General features: G+C 44.8%; 1 long non-coding RNA gene across 1 annotated transcript in view; it reads right to left on the bottom strand.

Annotated features, from left to right (window-relative positions):
• Nucleotides 1-4,417: 4,417 nt before the first annotated feature.
• LOC148508660 (uncharacterized) overlaps nucleotides 4,418-18,297 on the bottom strand; it is a 34,658-nt gene continuing 20,778 nt past the window's right edge. The window contains exons 4-5 of the long non-coding RNA XR_015869567.1: nucleotides 16,914-17,028; nucleotides 4,418-8,284 (exon numbers count right to left, since the gene is read on the bottom strand). This is a non-coding gene — a long non-coding RNA (uncharacterized LOC148508660). The remainder of the gene's footprint in view (nucleotides 8,285-16,913; nucleotides 17,029-18,297) is intronic.

The raw sequence follows: 18,297 nt of genomic DNA on the forward strand, positions 1-18,297 counted from the left end.
CTGGACAGGCATTTAAATTTGCCCATCTAATTGTGATGGCGGTTCCTGAGGCCAGTGTATGGGTGGTCGGTGGGTTAGCTGTACACAAAAGTAGATGTACCTTTGGCAGTGCTGCAGGTCTGACCTGATATGTCTGTGAACAATGTAATTCACAGACATATCGTTTGTACACACCCACATATGCACTATGAAATATGTCGTTCGCTGAATGACATATCGCATAGTGGGCCCGATTCAGTCCCGCTCGCAAGATGTGTTCACACGCAGCCGTCAGCAGCTAAAGTATGCAAAACCTGCTATCGCAGGGTAAGACATTATTATGCCCACTATGTCTTAGCATGCGATCGCTGACTGTATGTAAGACACCCACTTTCCCTTCGTTTCACACGTCATCTCCAGGAAGTGTATGCATTTATCAGTAACATCGAGTATCATTGGACCCATACGCAGAACTTGTGGTTGCCCCAATCCTACCTCAAGAACTGCAATCGCTGCAGTGTGAAACAGCCAGGTGACGTGTACTATGACACTGCGTCTTAATTATTCACATCCCTGAAATGCCATTAGAATGCACTGGCACACCTTTGTTCGCACACCCATACCAGCGTTTCATTGACCTACCCCGTCACCACCCAAAAACGATGAAAATCGGCCAGCTGCGTGCGAACGCAGCCTAGCGAGCAGGTATGAATCAGGCCCAGTGTACCCTTTAGGCAGGAATCAGGCTGTAATGTGGAGCGTATTTTAATTAAAAATTACATAGATAAAAAGCACTCACTGGATTCTGCCCCAGTAGGTACCACTTCTCCCTGCAACCCCAGGACTGAACAAATACCAGCCAGCAGGCACTGTTTCTGCTCACCTTCTCCCACTCCTCCTTGCACACACTCTCATTTTCACTCTCATTGGTGTTTTTGATTGATGTCTGTGCAGAACCAGGAATACAAGCAGAGCTCTGTGATAGACTGGGACAGTCACGTGACCAGGCAGCTGGCTGACCATGAGGGCTGATGATGTAATGGATTAGTAAAGAATGTTGATTGGTTCAGACGGTCATGTGATTTATACTGAAGAAATTGATTGGCCAGAGAAATTAATATAGGGCCATTGGAGGATGCAATCCTGTTTGCCCTGAGGAAGCTAATGTTGTGAAACATGTGTTGGCAATGTGGTCCTGCTGTGTATTAACTACTATGTGGCAATTCATCTAGATCAGAGGTTCTCAAACTCTGTCCTCAGGACCACACACAGTTCATGTTTTCCAGATCTCATAGCAGGTGCACAGGTGTATTCATTACTCACTGAGACATTTTAAAAGAGCCACAGGTGGAGCTAATTATTTCACTTGCGATTCTGTGAGGAGACCTGGAAAACATGCACTATTTGGGGTCCTGAGGACTGAGTTTGAGAACCCGTGATCTAGATCAGTGGTCGCCAACCTTAATTGGGGTGTGAGCTGAAGAGCTACTAAAATTGTAGAAAAAAAATCTGGCTAATAACCAAACTATTGAAGGTCATTTAAGGAAAATTAAAAAGAAGTTTCATAGAAAACAAAAATGCATTTAAGTATTACAGTGATATTGTTGTAGTTTGTAAATAAAATGTAAGCACAGGCACATTTCACTGTTAATTACCGGCTCCAAGGAGGTACGTGCAGTAGAGGAGCACGCGTCAAAGGTCACTTCCTCCTAGTTTCCTAGGAATCACTATGATCTACCGCTGCAATTCAAATCCCGACAGCGGCAGCCCAACAGAGGAGGGAATCCCGATCATCCTAAGGTAAGTACTAACTAACCTAATTCTACACCCTAACCCTCCCTTAGGGGTGCCTAACCCTAACCTTCCCCCAAGTGCCTAACCCTAAGCCCCCCTTCCCCGCAGTCTAAACCTAAGTCCCCCGGGGGGTTGTCTAAAACCTAACCTCCCCCTGGGGGCGCCTTACTTTAACACCCCCTTGCCCTAGCCTAAGCCTAACCTCCCAGGGGGTGCCTAACCCTGAGTCCCCCCTGGGAGCCCCTAACCTAACCGCCCCCCCGCGGCTGTCCGCGCCCCGCTTACCGATCGGTAAGCCGGGTGTCGGGCTCCCAGAGTAGGTCTAATGACAGGCGTCAGGATTTCGACGCCTGTCATTAGTGCCTTGCCGGGATTAGAAAGTCAGGAAGCCGGCATTCAGGATTACGTCCGTCGACTTCCCGACTGCTTCCCGTTTACTCGGCAGTACTGCAGCTAGGTGAGCTACCAAAATTAAGACCATGAGCAACCGGTAGCTCGCGAACTACAGGTTGGAGACCACTGATCTAGATTGTATCATACTAATAAGTGTGGTTGTTATACTGTGACAGGGACTAATACCTCTTTTACACAAAAACCTGGGTTTTTGCTGGGTCTACCCAGGTCCCAGCTCAGTGTAAAAGGGTCCCTGAAAAATAACCCAGGTCAAGTGACCCAGCAATCCAACCCAGGTAGCTACCAGGGTTTTACCCAGGATGGACCTGGGTAATGGTGCAGTGTAAACGGTTCAACCCAGGTTATCTGACCTGGGTCATGCCTAAAATGAGCTGATTGGTGGTTGTGGGGCATTCACCTCCCACTTTTTATGACCTCACAGGTTTAGCAGGGTAGACCTGAGTTCAGTGTGAACAGGGCAGACCTGGGAGTAACCCAGATCGAAGCTGCAGTGTAATACCTCTTTTCCACTAAAAACCCAGGTCCGACCTGGGTTTTTGGACATGGTTCCAACCCTGGTCAAACCCATTTACACTGCACCTTTGATCTGGGTTACTCCCAGGTCAGCCCTGTTCACTCTGAACTCAGGTCTGCCCTGCTAAACCTGTGAGGTCATAAAAAGTGGGAGGTGAATGCTCGACAACCACCAATCCGCTCATTTTAGGCATGATCCAGGTCAGATAACCCAGGTTGCACCATTTACACTGCATCATTACCTGGGTCCATCCTGGGTCCAACCCTGGTAGCTACCTGGGTTGAATTACTGGGTCACTTGACCCAGGTTATTTTTCAGGGACCCTTTTACACTGAGCTGCGACCTGGGTGGACCCAGCAAAAACCCAGGTTTTTGCTCTGGTGTAAAAGGGGTATTAATGGGTCTGACCAGGGTTGGAACCATGTCCAAAAACCCAGGTCGGACCTGGGTTTTTGGTGGAAAAGAGGTATTAGAGACTGCATTTGTTAATGTGTGTATGCCACTAGAACTAATAATAGACTGCTCACACAAACACCAGTGAATGCAAACAAACTGGTAATGCTTTGTAACTAGCTGTATTGAAAAGCAGGTGCAGTCCGCAAACTACATAGAGAGAGGTCTACAACATCTCTGAATAAGATTAACAAACAAGTGTGATTGCTAACCTGCCTATAAGAGCTAATTGATTGCAATGATATGAAACATAACATTAATTTGTGGCAGTAATTAATTACTGACTTAACAGGAACTTGATGTATCACTTTCACAAGTATCAGTAAAGGCAGATACTCTGTGATAATGCTTTGTAATTAGCTTTATCTAGGAACAGGTGCAGTCCGTAAACCACATAAGGGGCCTATCCATTAGCAGATAAATTTGAACGATGAACGCTTTATCGTTCAGTTGTTCAATTTATCTGCTAATGGATAGGCTCTGAACGATAAAAATGCGCACTCCCGCGGCCGACAAATTTGGTCTTGTGTCTCTCCAACATGTTGGTCAATTATCGCTGACAGATATTAGAAATATCTGTCGCGGTAAACGACTAACGATTTTTTTTAATGAAAATGAATAGAAACATAAAAAAAAAATCCACTCCCAGAATGATGTCATGCAATATCGTTTGTCGTTCGCAAAAATCTGTCATGTACATTACAGATATCTGTCACAGCAGCCCCAGGAATTTTCAAAAGATAAATCTTTTGTCTTTCAGAAAGATCTGCTAATGGATAGGCCCCTATAGAGAGAGTTACAATGTCTCTGAATAAGATTATTAAACAATTATGACTACTATCCTGCCCACAAGAACACAATGATTGCAATGTTATGACACACATCACTGTTTTCAGTCATCATTGCTGATTTAACAGAAGGTATTTGGTAGATTACAAATACTTATAATAAATCAGTATACTGTGTTTTAAATCAGATTGTTCTTCTGTGCTCAGATAACCAGCCTCATATTCATAAGGTGTTCACACATATAACACTATATTGAGAAAATTGCTGGAGGAGAATCTGCTGCAATAGAATGCAATGTAGCCAGCCCTCGTAGGATTAACAATCTTTATTGAGTGTAATATATTAACATATTATTATTGAACTGGATTACCAGCATTGAATTAATCAATACCCAATATAAAACAGATGCTGCTAATGTACAACAAATAAAAACACACAGTGGGTCAATCTGTTTTTAATCATTTTATTCACTTTTTTATACACTTACCGTTGTTTTTAAATATTTCACTGATTTAATTTATATATTTTAATTGTATTTAATAAAGGTGACATTTTATTAATTAGTGCACCAAACAGGATGCTTTTTTCTTTGGCGTTTAAAATACAGGGGACAAAAGACGTAGGGGTCCCCTGTATTTAGCACAACCAGCACTAGGCTCAGTGAGCCAGTCCTGGTTTTGGAAATACAGGGGACAAAATGAGTAGGGGTCTCCTGTATTTTCCTTAACCAGCACCGAACTCTTTCTAGCGGGGGTGTAATGCCACAGCCAGGGTACCCCGGCCAAAGCACTACGTCTGACCGCTAGTCAGCCCAGGCTGGGGATCACTGGGAAGGTGAAAAAAGAGGTCCCCCTCTCCAGAGCACCGCAGGCCCGGGCTGATAGCCTGGGACTATCCCTGGCACCCTTGGGTGGTAGGTGCTGGGTTGATAGTGTAAAGTATGGTGTAAAAATAGATGAAGTTACAGGTCCCAGCAAGCCTTCCCTGCATACTGGTACTTGGAAAACCACAAGTACCAGCATGTGAGGTATTAAGGGCCCGCTGGTGCCTGTAGGTCACCTGCAAAAGAAATGTTAAAATAAATGCAAGACACACACTGTGACAGTAAAGTTTTATTTACACAAACGCAATATCCCGGACCACGAACTTAGTACCGTCCTCTAAGGTCAGTACTACCCGAATGACCACTCAGCCGTGGCATTTCTGTATAGAAATCTCAGTGCTGATCTTTCATTGGCTGAGAGAGGTAAGCCTCTGCATGTCTCAGCCAATGAGCAATTCCGACCATTGACTTCAATGGTGAGAACCGCTAAATAACTTTATGGGGCATATTCAATTAGGTGCGAAGCATGGAGCTTAGAAGCAAACAAAACAATCCCACATTAAAAACAGGTGCTCCTGTGGCCATATGACAGCTGAGTAAGATATGGTAAGTAATGATGCGATTCAGCCATTATGGGACTGTGTAAATCTTAGAATTTGTAACATGACTGCAGTACCCTGCAAATGCCAAAGCTTGCAAATAACCACACCTACCACTCATTTAATGCGGTAGGTTTTCTCATTTTCAAAATGGTGCCATGTTGGGCTACCATATAACAGTATAGCTAATTATTATTTAGTTTCAGATGGTGAAAACAAAACAAATTGCATTATTTTTTTCCTCTTTTAATTTTTTTTTTTTGGTGGGGGATAAACGACCACAAACCAAGTTCAAGACTTTATGTAGACCTCAATATATCGGTGCAGGGTTGTGCGAGCAGTGCCATTTCACAGGTCGCAGGGCCCTGGGGTGGCACCATTGCTGTTCCACAGCACCTGCATGTGGCTTGCAGAGTGCCTGTAATGGCACCTCGAAGCAAGTAGCACTGTATGTTTGGGCTTGTTCTCCGGAATCTTATTTTTTTTGCTTCTCAGCGCATATCCATGGATGGGTTTTGGTTGGAGGGAGCCATGAACTACACATGCTACTGATTCAGCAAGATACCAGGGGGCATTATTCATTCTAGGTGCTGTTGGATGCTGGACTCCTTTAGATCTAGAGACTCCTCTGTGACATTCCAAGATACTACGTGAACTTGCCTCTCTGAGGAGTGGTACCTTTTGGTCCAGGTGTGGTGTCTTCCCACTTGGTCACCTCTACAGTGATGGGTATTGGGCAGTCCTCTGATAGACATTTCTGCTATAAGATATCAACCGATTCAGCTCATCATACTGCAAAGAGTTTATCTAACTCCTCAGTTGTTAAGTAGGTTTGGTACTGAAGCCTCAGTGTTTGCCCTAAATTTTCGAATCTCCTAGGTTACTTTTGGCATCTCTTTTCAGATTTCCTTATCAGTTTGTTATTGGGGGAAGCCTCACGATGTATAACTAGAACTGGGGGCAGGATACCTATTTTGTCCCACAAAATTTGTATTTTTGGCTTAGGTCTTAGAGATGTGGTTGGCAGAAAGACTGTCCAGTACTTTCTTAATGTGGTGTTGACTAATGTACACTTAACATAATTGTATACTGAAATATGAACATACAGTATCTGAGGACCCTGGAACAATTCCCCTTCTAGTATGGGGATGGAAATTATGCTGCTCTGGAGTGGGCAACAAGTGAGACAGACATGTGAAAGTTAAATGTTATTAATTTTTATTGTTTTTATTATATAATCCACACACATATTTATAACTCCATGTTACTGATGCCCTATCCAGTGCATATCTGCAGCGTTCACATATATCTGGTTTTGTTGACAATCTCGATAGGATGTAGTTGGATGACTTGGGAATACATGATGAATGATAACCTCGGTCTCAAGTTATCTCAAATTGTCTTTGATGGTTTGCCCTCTAGCTCCCGAGGGTTGCCTCATGAAATATGATCATTCTTTGCCATTCATTATGAACTTACCCTGTTTGCTGGCATTTTTCTGAAGAGTCAAGGGTACATCATTCCCTTTGTGCTCCATGGTTTCTAAACTATGCTCATCATGTGCACCAATGATACCCAGGGTGTGAAGCTACCAAATGGAGGGCTAAAGATGTATTGTTCTGACCTTCTATGTTAATTGACATTGAGCATGTTTTGGATGTTTCTTATCTTTAGTGCTATCCATGCCTATCATTCTAGGGAACCTCTAACCCTCCATGATGTATTTGATCTTCCTTGGGCAATTATTGCAGTTGACTTCTTTGATTGGAGGGGAATGAGCAATTCGTAATGGTGGATTCATATTTTGACTGGTTTGAGATGGAGTATCTACCCAAGGTTACAAGCACCACAGTCATCAACAAGTTAAAAAATAAATGTCTTGTTACTTAGCATACTACAACAGACAGCATACTGTACCAATGCCATTAAGATCATGAACACTTTCATTGTCACTAGGTCTGGTAGTGTATCCAATCCCAGATTCCAGGTTTTTGTCACATAGTGCCAATTTCAGTTCTTATGCTTCATGTGCATAGATACATCTGGATTTCTATGTTTTAATGGAGGATGTAGATGTGCATTTTGAAGTTTGTGGAAGTGACTTCAAGTTAATAGTACCAGTCAATCCTCTTTTAAAAATTTACAGATGGGATTTTTTTTTTGTGTGTGATTTAAAAGTTACGTACAACCATCATATTTAGTATTTTGTTGAAGTCTATGAATGGAGAATACCATCACATCTCATGTGATTTAATGCAGATACAGAGTAGAGGTATATTTGTACACAATGGTTATCCAAGGTTTCATAAACTTTTATGGAGAAATTAAAGGAAAATAAATTATTTAAAAATTAAATCCAAACACCACAGCAACAGAAATTCCAAGTTAGAAATTGACATTAACAAACCACCATTTTTACAGTTCAAGCTATTTAAAATGAAGATTTTGAATATTGATCCTGTCTTTATTTTCTTTGCAGGGTATAGTCTATTGTTGAAAAGTTAAGGTATAAATATGAAGGACAGAGAAACCGTGGCAATAAGTCACTATTCCACTACAACCATGAGTGGTAACACAGTAGTTAAAGGGACACCTTCCTTACCAAATGTGGGAGTTATGACCTCATCAGGTATTGCAGCACCTAAGCAGAGCACCTTTGGCTTATCTTCATCCCAGCACTTCCTGGCAAGCATGCAACTTCAGAGGCTCAATAGTCAGTATCATGGAGCTGCAGACATACAGCACTGGACTTTGAATAGCCAAGTGCCCCTCACCAGTAATGCCGGACTATTTGATTTGGATCGGGTGGATGAAGAGGTCCTTACTTCTTTGGTTTTGGAGATGGGTCTGGACAGGGCAAATGAGCTTCCAGAACTCTGGCTGGGACAAAATGAATTTGAATTTGCACCAGAACAGATGCTGAAATCAGAGAAATAAAAATCACAGCAAAGTTTCTTGGAAATACATTATTGCCATGCATTAACTCTAATATACAATATATACAGCAATAGATCTAAATCCGTATTTATATTTTCAGGAGATTATTAAAAGCATTGATTAATAATGCATTACTGTATATGAAAGCCACTATTCTGTAACACTATATTCTGGGTGAAAAATAGAAATAAGCATCTTTTATATTGAATTTCACTGTGTGCTATAGTGAATGACATTTCAAAAGCCTGCTGCCTACATGTCTAATGTCTGACTGACTGACTGACTGCAGTGTCATACCTTGCTTCTGTAATATAGAATGAGTTGGTTATTACCATTGTAAATCCACTACAGGATATATTCCAAATAAAGTACGCTTAATTACCGAACATCAGATCTTGAGTATAGTCTCTTTTTAGCAGAATGCACTGCTAAAACTAAAAATCAGATGACAAATATGGTTCTTCATGGTTTGTCCATACAAACATTTCTTGCAATAGTAACTGTAGGACTGCATAAAATCCGTAATCGCCCTGTGTTGTCTATACATCCGTTATTGTGTATGCCCCTCATCAATTGTATCTGTCAATTTCAGTTATCCCAATATATTGTAACAGAATTTTTATTAAATACACAACTTTTTCACCACCAGCTTAATGTGGCTAATAGTGCGTACACATGTAATGATTTAAATGATCGATTTGAACGATATCGGTATTGTTCAAATTGGTCATTTTAATGGTCCCTACCAACTTACCATTGACCAGCGATGTGCGGCCACGTATGGACATTAGCGATATAGTCCATCGGCTGTGCATGCCGGGCAACTTGCTCGGTATCAAGCAGGTTACTAAAGGGACCCACAATCGTTGATCATGGGTCGCTATAGTCGTCGGTAAGTATGTGGTGTGCTGGGTGATCGATATTGATCATTCAGCACACCAGGGAGGGTGCATGACGATCAGCCAGCGATATCGTATCGCTGGCTGATCGCTACGTGTGTATGCACCATTAGTGTTTTTTTGCTCTTCCACACTTTGCTGTCTCTATAGACCACTGGTTCTCAAACTTGGTCCTCAGGACCACACAAAGGTCAAGTTTCCCATGTCACCCAGCAGAAGCACAGGTGTAGTCACTACTTACTGACACATTTTAAAAGATCCACAGGTGAAGCTAATTATTTCACTTGTAATTCTGTGAGGCTGGAAAACATGCACTGTTTGGGGTCCTGAGGACAGAGTTTGAGAACCTGTGCTATAGATCATGCAGCAGCCCCCCTATACCTCGTACCTCTAACCTCTCTCGCACCTAGAGAATCTGTGTAACTGCTGAAACCTCGGCTACCTTTAGATGAATATGGGACTGCAAGCCCACTACTAAATACCCTACCTGAGATGGCTGTTTCCTAAATATAGGTATTGGGGCTATTCAAAAAATGCTTAATACAGGAGGATATTCTAGGTATCTCCTTCATTAGGCAAACTAATGCTGAAGACCCCAGTCCACGTAATTCTTAATGGAAACTACAGTGTGGACCTTTATCAAGATCTGAAAGCTATCCGCTAACACCATCTCCAGGTGGTGTTAGTTACTGTAACTTTATAGGTAACACTTTCGCCTGAGAGCTATCTTTAGATCTCTGCTCGGCAGCCTAGACTGTGTGCATGAATGGTTCGATAGCAACACTAAGCCGGGAGTATAGTAACAGCGAAAGCTATTTACCACACACACACTTCACCAGGACAGGCTGTTATCGGAGCTGCTGTCCTGGCAAAAGATTATAAATTTCTGTGCAAAACTATTTTTTATCGCTGTGATATACGGAGATAATAAATTATAGTATTTGGGGCCAAATTGTAAAGGGTCTTAAATAGACTCCATACTCACTGACTACTTTCCCACAGTTCACAAAATATCTTCCTTCATTTGTCTCCTGGCTGCTTTTCCTATAACTGTCTTTTCTTACTGCTGAATTCACAATTTCTTTATTTCTCTCTATGCTGCTCTAATTTCTTTATTGCTTGATTGACTTACGTCATTGTACTCATTTGTCTAAAGCTGGGGTACACAAGTGATATTTCTGCCGATCCAACGGATCGGTCCGATATACTGTCAATATTGTCTAATGTGTCCGCACTATGTCGGCCCATGAGTGCCCCCATTAGGTTGTTAGTCACATCGTCAGGTCATCCGTACATGTAGCTGAATCTGATGATGCGACAGACGACCGCATTCAGCGGGATGCGCCAGGGACCGACATATCGGGCAGTCTGGCACCACATCATATATTATGATATGATATGTCGGCCCATCGGATCGCTGGGTACACACATCGTTTAATGTGTACCCAGCTTAAGGTAAGTTGCATATTACAGAGATATATTCATCAATGGACAAATGAAGCTGGTGAATATCTTCCACTGTGATTATTAGATTGTTTCATTTTGTATAATATTCAGTAAACATGTTGGCAATGTCATCCATTTTATGACATGTCAAATCATTCTCATCCTTCATCTTATGGATATAGGTTAAATTACATTAGGTCCCAAGGGCTTTGGCCAACAAGTGGTTAAGCTTGTTGCCCATATGAAAAAAATGGTATGCCTAATCAAAGGCCATTTTCATTTCACAATTCAAAAATGTTGGTCAATGCCTAGCGTGGGCCAATTTATTCTCAACAGCTAAAGCAAATTCATTTTATACAGCAGGATTTGGATTTGTGCATGTTTTTATCTTACAACATAGACCCTAGCTGAATGCCTCTGCCCCACACCATACATTTATCATCTTCCATTAAGATAATTATAGACATTCCCAGGGTATCATTAGTATGTAATATAATCTACTAGAGTGGACTCTAATTTAGACTTAGGGGTAAATTTACTAAGAATCGAGATAGGTCGAGCTGACCATCTCGGGTGATTTATTCATTTTTTTTCCTGCTTGCAAATCTACTAAAGGCAAAAGTAGGGTGTGTTAGAGAGAGATTTCTCTTATCTCACTCGTAAAACTCGGGTGAGATAGCAGTCTCGAATCAAATCACCATAGGGCCAAATCAGAAGTACTTTTCACCTAAAACATACATCTCTCAAATTTACAAAGAATCGGGATGACAAACTCGGGTGAGATAGGAGCAAACTCTGTCAAAATCACTTTTTAATCTCTCAACACCCTGAGCTGCGAGATGGTTGGAAACATACACAAATCATTGTGATTTGTGTATGTTTCTTTGTGTAAATGGTTAAAAACGGGTTAATGTTTTTTAAAAAAATTACGTAGGATCCCCCCCAAAAGACTAACCAGCCCCGGACTTGACAGCCTGTCCTGGTTGTTAAAATTACGGGGAACAAAATGTGTAGGGTTCCAAAGTAATTAAGAACCAGCACCAGGCAGCAGGGCCAGACCTGGTTTTAAATATAGGGTGAAAACATTTGCGTGATGTTCCCCATATATTTAAAACTAGCTCCGGACCCTTTCTAGCGAGGGACTGACGCCACAGCCAGGGGAGACCTTTCACCGGGCACCCCAGCCGCAGCATCAGCCCTGACCACGAGTCAGCCCAGGCCAGGGATCCCTGGGGAGTTGGGGACCCCTCCAATAAAGGGGTCCCCCTCTACAGGGCATGCCTGGCCTAGGCTGATAGGCAGGGCTATCCCTGCCACCCCTGGGCAGTGGGTGGCAGGTGATAGTGTATGTGTAGTGTTAAAAATAGAATTAACAACATAGTCTTTACAGTAGAACTACAGGTCCCAGCAAGCCTCCCCCGCATGCTGGTACTTGGAGACCACAAGTACCAGCATGTGGGGCATTAAGGGCCCGCTGGTACGTGTAGTTCATCTGTAAAGAAATGTGTAAAAAACACAAGAAACACACTCTGGGGGAGAGCTCTAGCAGCTATTGACATTTGGCTTAGTGCTATGAGCAAACCCAAGTCCTCCGGAAATCCATAGGCGCCTTTATAATGGGTGCAAGGTGTGCGGTGCACACGGGCCCCTGGGGGCATCCACACCACACACCCTGCACCCATAGTTATTAATACTTACCTTTCCTCAGATTCCGGCATGCTGCTCTGCAGCTCCGTACCAGCGCTGCAAAGCAGCAAAAAATCACTGGGAAAATGGCCGCAGCCATTTTCTTGGTCACCTGAAAATATGTCCCCGGGAAAAAGGCACGGGTGCCATTTTCCCAGAGACCCGCGCATGCGAAGTAGATTGGACTGAGAAAGACCAGAGCACAATATCTGAGTGTAGATGATTCTGCATATACGCAGTGGCGGGCTGGGCCAGGGGGCAGGGTGCCATGTGCCCCCCGGGCCGCAGCGTCATGCGGGCCGGTGCAGCCTGTGTCACTGTGACACAGACTGCACCGCGTGTGTAACGCTGACCGGACGGAGTTCGGTCAGCGCTACACTGACAAACACACAGCCGCCGGCTCCGGCAGCTGTGTGTTTGTTGTAAGCAGCAGCCAATGAGAGTCTGTCAGACTATCATTAGCTGCTGCTGCGCCCACTTCATCTTCCGGCTCCCGCAGTGGGCAATGGGAGAGGTGTCATGATGTCATATGACGTCTCTCCCATAATGCAAAGCGCCCGGCCCGGGAGGACAGACGGAGGAGCAGATGGCGGCGGCAGAAGCGGGGATTCAGGTAAGTGTTTTTTTTTATTTTGTTTTTTATATTACGTGTGTCTACTGGGTCTGGGTCTGGCACTACTGGCGGCACTACAAAGGGGGGGACTACTACTACTGGGGGCACTACAAGGGGGGTGGGGGACTACAACTACTTGGGGAACTACAAGGGGGGGACTACTACTACTGGGGGCACTACAAGTGGGGACTACTACTGGGGGCACTACAAAGGGGAGGGGACTACTACCACTGGGGACTACTATTACTGGGGGCACTATAAGGGGACTGCTACTACTACTACTACTGGGAGCACTACAAGGGGGTGGGGGACTACTACTACTGGGGGCACTACAGGGGGGGACTACTACTGGGGTCACTACAAGGGGGGGGACTACTACTAATGGGGGCACTACAAAGGGGGGGACTACTACTACTGGGGGCACTGCAAAGGGGGGGACTACTACTACTGGGGGCACTGCAAAGGCGGGGACTACTACTACTGGGAGCACTACAAAGGGGGGGACTACTACTACTGGGGGCACTACAAAGGGGGGGACTACTACTACTGGGGGCACTACAAAGGGGGGGACTACTACTACTGGGGGCACTACTGGAGGCCTGCATAAGGGTGTTCTCTCCTGTGGCACACGGGTGCACTGCATATGGGCACTACGACAGGGGGCTGCCCTAATCTTTATTTTTACCTTACATTAATCCCATATGGACCCGCCTCCTCCCTGGAACACTTGAGTGGGGGGGCGCCGTAGCACGCATATTCTTCGGACACCCTGGCTACACGCTACTCCTCTGCCAGGGCCGCCTGTATGCATTTGCTCCCCAGGCTACAAGTTGCCAGCCAGCCCCTACATATACGTATGTAACTGTGATAGATAAATGTGGGATGTACTGCAGAATGTGCATGATAGAGCTAATTTAAGAAATAAACTGAATTTAATAAGACAGTTGTGCCAGAATAAATTGCTGAAATGGAGCACATGCAGGATTATATAAGGTGTACTATAGAAATTCTGGATTGTCTGCACTGCATAGAAGATTTAAAAGTCTTTCATATATCAGCACTTGATGCCAGAACAGAAAATGAATATTAATTAGATTATTTTAATTATAAAATAGAGTTTGTTAAAGGGAAACGTGGATAAATTAAATTGCAAGATCAATTTTTATTGATTTTAACCGATTTCAAATCAATCTAAAACTATAAACTGATGTTGTGTTTCTGGGGCTAAATCACACATTTATTAACAGACAATTTTTTTTAAAGTAATAGTAAATGTGTGATTTAGCCCCAGAAACACAACATCAGTTTAGATTGATTTGAAATTGACTAAAATCGATTGAAATCAACCTTTAGTAAATTTACCCAGTGACTGTATTATTAAAACCACTAATCAGAGACCAGAAACATGACTGTTTTGTGTGCAAGAAACCTGGTCACTTAAAGTCAGACTGCAGAGTCTGGAGATCCAGAATTAGGGGCCCATTTATTAATGATCGCTTTTGCAATGCGATCAGGGCGATCATAACGGCTGGATGTATTAACCGGCAATTGCAGGGAGACGGGCTCTGAAAGGAGCGCATCCCTGCGATGTGGCCGGAGTGCACTCGGGGCTGCTGTGCATGCGCAGTCCCACAGACTGCACATGAGCGGCACCCATTGCCGGCGGAGGGTTCCAGGAGATCCCTCCGCCGGGTGATATGCGGTAAGTAACCATAGGCTACAACGGCTAACGCTACCTTCAGATGGCGTTAGCTGCTGGGGCCAATATCTGGAATGCTTCGCATTCCGGATATTGGTACATTTGGCAGCATCGCATCCCCCATAGAAACCTATGGGGGAAGCGGCTGCCAGAGGGACTGGAGGGATCGCAGCAGGTAAAATCACACTTGCTCTGGAGGTGCGTGAAAAAAAAATCTGGCGTGTAAAAAAAGAAAAAAACCCGCACCTGCTGGAAAAACCTCACAGGTGCGGGTTATTTGCTATTCTCACACCCAATTGAATATGCCCCATAGAGATGGACAATGAAAAATGTGACAGGAGGACAAAATATTTCCTCACATTCATTGATGATTACTCAGAGTTCAAAGCACTTTACCTGCTGCACAGTAAGGATAATTCTATAATAAAGAACATTTTCATCAAGTAAATAACAAGTTTGGACATTTTCCAAAAACACTACGTGCAAATAATGGGACAGAATATACAAATGGTAAAACATAGGCCATTCTCAAACTGTATGGAATTATGTTGCAGACAACAGTACCGTACAATCCAGAGTAAAATGGTGTTGCTGCGAGGATGAATCGGGCACACTGCGAAGTGGGTGGAGCTAGCTCTTTGATGCACATAGGCCAACAATTTACTAAGGAGAATCACTTGTGACAGCCTGTTATCTTCAAAATAGTTTATTAGGAAAAACTATTGAAAATACTCCATAGGAACTGTGCAATGGAAAGAAACCTGACCTACAACATATAAAAATATTTGGAAGTAATGCATTTGTACTCATGCCCGGGTAAAGGGGTGTGGCCTAATTGTGGAAGGCGTGGCCACGCCCCCTTAGGAGAAAAAAAGCACACTAGGGAGGGGGGTGCTGTGAGCCCCTCAACTCGGCGCATAGCCAGTGGGGTGTGCGATCAGTGTGATCGCTCCCCCCACAGGAATAGGAAAATGCTGTGGCTGCTGCCTAGCAGTCGTGAGTAGTCTCCCAGTGCAGCCCAGCACACAGTAGTGTGTGCTGGGCTGCTGTGATGTAAGAAGTGGGGGGTCAGCACTGGGTCTGGGCCCTTGCCGGGCCCCTCCAACAAGCTTGGGTAATTAGTACCCGCTTGCCAAAGTAGAGATGTACAAAGTGGGATGCTTGTGCATAGAAAGGAGTGCTTGTAGGCTACAATGAATCGCAAAAGGGTTACAGAATTCTGCATCAAGAAACCAACCAGGTGGCAATAAGCATGTAGCCAGTGTGGGGGTAGTGCCCATGTGTCATAGGATCATATATATAAATATATATATATATATATATATATATATATACACACACACACACATCATATATTTAATTTTTTTAGTCTTTGTATGTTAATTGGAGATGACTACTATGTGTATATATGTAAACTGATGATAGTGGTAGAAGTCATGGTAAGAACACAAGCACTCAGGGTAAGGGTCTGTCTCTTAGAAAATACTAGAAGGGGCACGAGGGGATCTGAAGGCTCGAGCCATAGGTGGAGGAGAAGCGGGGGTTGGTGGGCAGTTGGCAAGTGTCAGTTGGAGAGGAGAAAGACAGCAGAGGTGAGGACGGGCTGTGGTTCCTCTCTCCAGTGCGGTACCTTGGTCTCAGAGCACAGCATTGAAAGCTAGAAGACTGCTGCTGGGAGTCAGAGGTGTGCTAACCAGTGAGGGGCAATATAGTTGCTGAAGAGGCATCCCACTTTGGAAGATAAACGGTGGCTGGAGAGAGAAAGGTGTCCGGCATAGGCTGCATCATTGCGGTTGGCTGTAGGGAGGATGACGGAGATCAGAGAGACTGCGACGTCTGGGTCAGGTAGCGGTAGCAGCAGAGCTCGGGATTGCGGGAGAAGCTGTGTATTATAGCCAGCCCAGCAGATACCGGACTTCGGTCTCGCGCTAACCGCAGGGAATGAAGTAGGGGCCGCCATTGTTATTCCCCATTGCTGGCATTAACAGACCTGCAGAAGCACAGCAGGAGTGCTGCACCGAGGGGCGGATTGGGAATTCAAAATGGCCCTGGAAAATTCTTCTAAAGTGGCCCTATGTGTGCGCGCCAAAGGCACGAGCCCGAAAAGGGGGTGTGGCCTTGTGTGAAACCACATGCTTGCGAGCCATTCTCCCCCTCATTTTCGTCACGCTGGAGGCATGCCCATTGTTCTGAGAGCAGATGTACATGCCCCCAGTCTCTCTCTACAGTGAATAAATAGAGCGAGCATGTGAATGAGTATTTTCTTACCTATATGATTTCTCTGCAACTGGGAACCTTTGAAGAAATTGATCCTCCCTGGACAGACAGTTTCTTGAGTCAGTATTCACTATTCATGTAGAAGATCAGATGGTCTGAAAGCCGCCTGTTTGTGTAGGAATAAAGCCAATGTCATCATTATGCAACAGATGGTGTCTTACTGAAGATTACTTTCCCCCAGCCTTGTTTTGTACCATTGGTCCTACCTGTGTGTCTCCCTAGCACCATCCCCCCGTGTGTCTCCCTAGCACATCCCCCCGTGTGTCTCCCTAGCATCGTCTCCGTGTGCGTGTGACAGTGTGTGAGTGGACCCTGGTCAGTGTGACAGTGTGTGAGTGGAGCCTGGTGACTGTGACAATGTGTGAGTGAACCCTGGTGAGTGTGACAATGTGTGAGTGAACCCTGGTGAGTGTGACAGTGTTTGAGCAGCCTGGTCAGTGTGAGAGTTGGCCCCTGGTCAGTGTGACAATGTGAGTGGACCCTGGTGAATGTGACAATGTGTGAGTGAACCCTGGTGAGTGTGACAGTGTTTGTGCAGCCTGGTCAGTGTGAGAGTTGGCCCCTGGTCAGTGTGACAATGTGAGTGAACCCTGGTGAGTGTGACAATGTGTGAGTGAACCCTGGTGAGTGTGACAGTGTTTGAGCAGCCTGGTCAGTGTGAGAGTTGGCCCCTGGTCAGTGTGACAATGTGAGTGGACCCTGGTGAATGTGACAATGTGTGAGTGAACCCTGGTGAGTGTGACAGCGTTTGTGCAGCCTGGTCAGTGTGAGAGTTGGCCCCTGGTCAGTGTGACAATGTGAGTGGACCCTGGTGAATGTGACAGTGTGTGAGTGGTCCCTGGTAAGTGTGACAGTGTGTGAGTGGACCCTGGTAAGTGTGACAGTGTGTGAGTGGACCCTGGTGACTGTGACAGTGTGTGAGTGGACCCTGGTGACTGTGACAGTGTGTGAATGGACCCTGGTGACTGTGACAGTGTGTGAGTGGACCCTGGTGAGTGTGACAGCATGTGAGTGACCCCTGGTCAGTGTAACAGTGAGTGAGTTGACTGTGGTGAGTGTGACTGGCCCCTGGAGTAAGACAGTGTGATAGTGGCCCCTGATCATTATGACTGTGTGTGTGTGTGGCCCTTTGTCAGTATGGAAGTGTGCAGGTTCCCAGGCAGGTGACAGGATGATGCTGTGAGCTTCGGTAATCATGGCTGCCATGTACATGTCCTGGCCGGTGGACCTGGTGCTGGGAGCCACAGCATGCTGTCTGACTTGTGTGCAGTGATAAGTCAACCACAGTGCAGGAGGTGGTGAAGACATGGTGACTGCAACTGCAAGGGGAGCTTCAGACCCATGGCTCCTTTTCCTACCTCATCCCTGGCAATAA

This window comes from Taudactylus pleione, unplaced genomic scaffold (genome assembly GCF_031769625.1).
Source record: "Taudactylus pleione unplaced genomic scaffold, aTauple2 ptg000352l, whole genome shotgun sequence".
Taxonomy (NCBI): domain Eukaryota; kingdom Metazoa; phylum Chordata; class Amphibia; order Anura; family Myobatrachidae; genus Taudactylus; species Taudactylus pleione.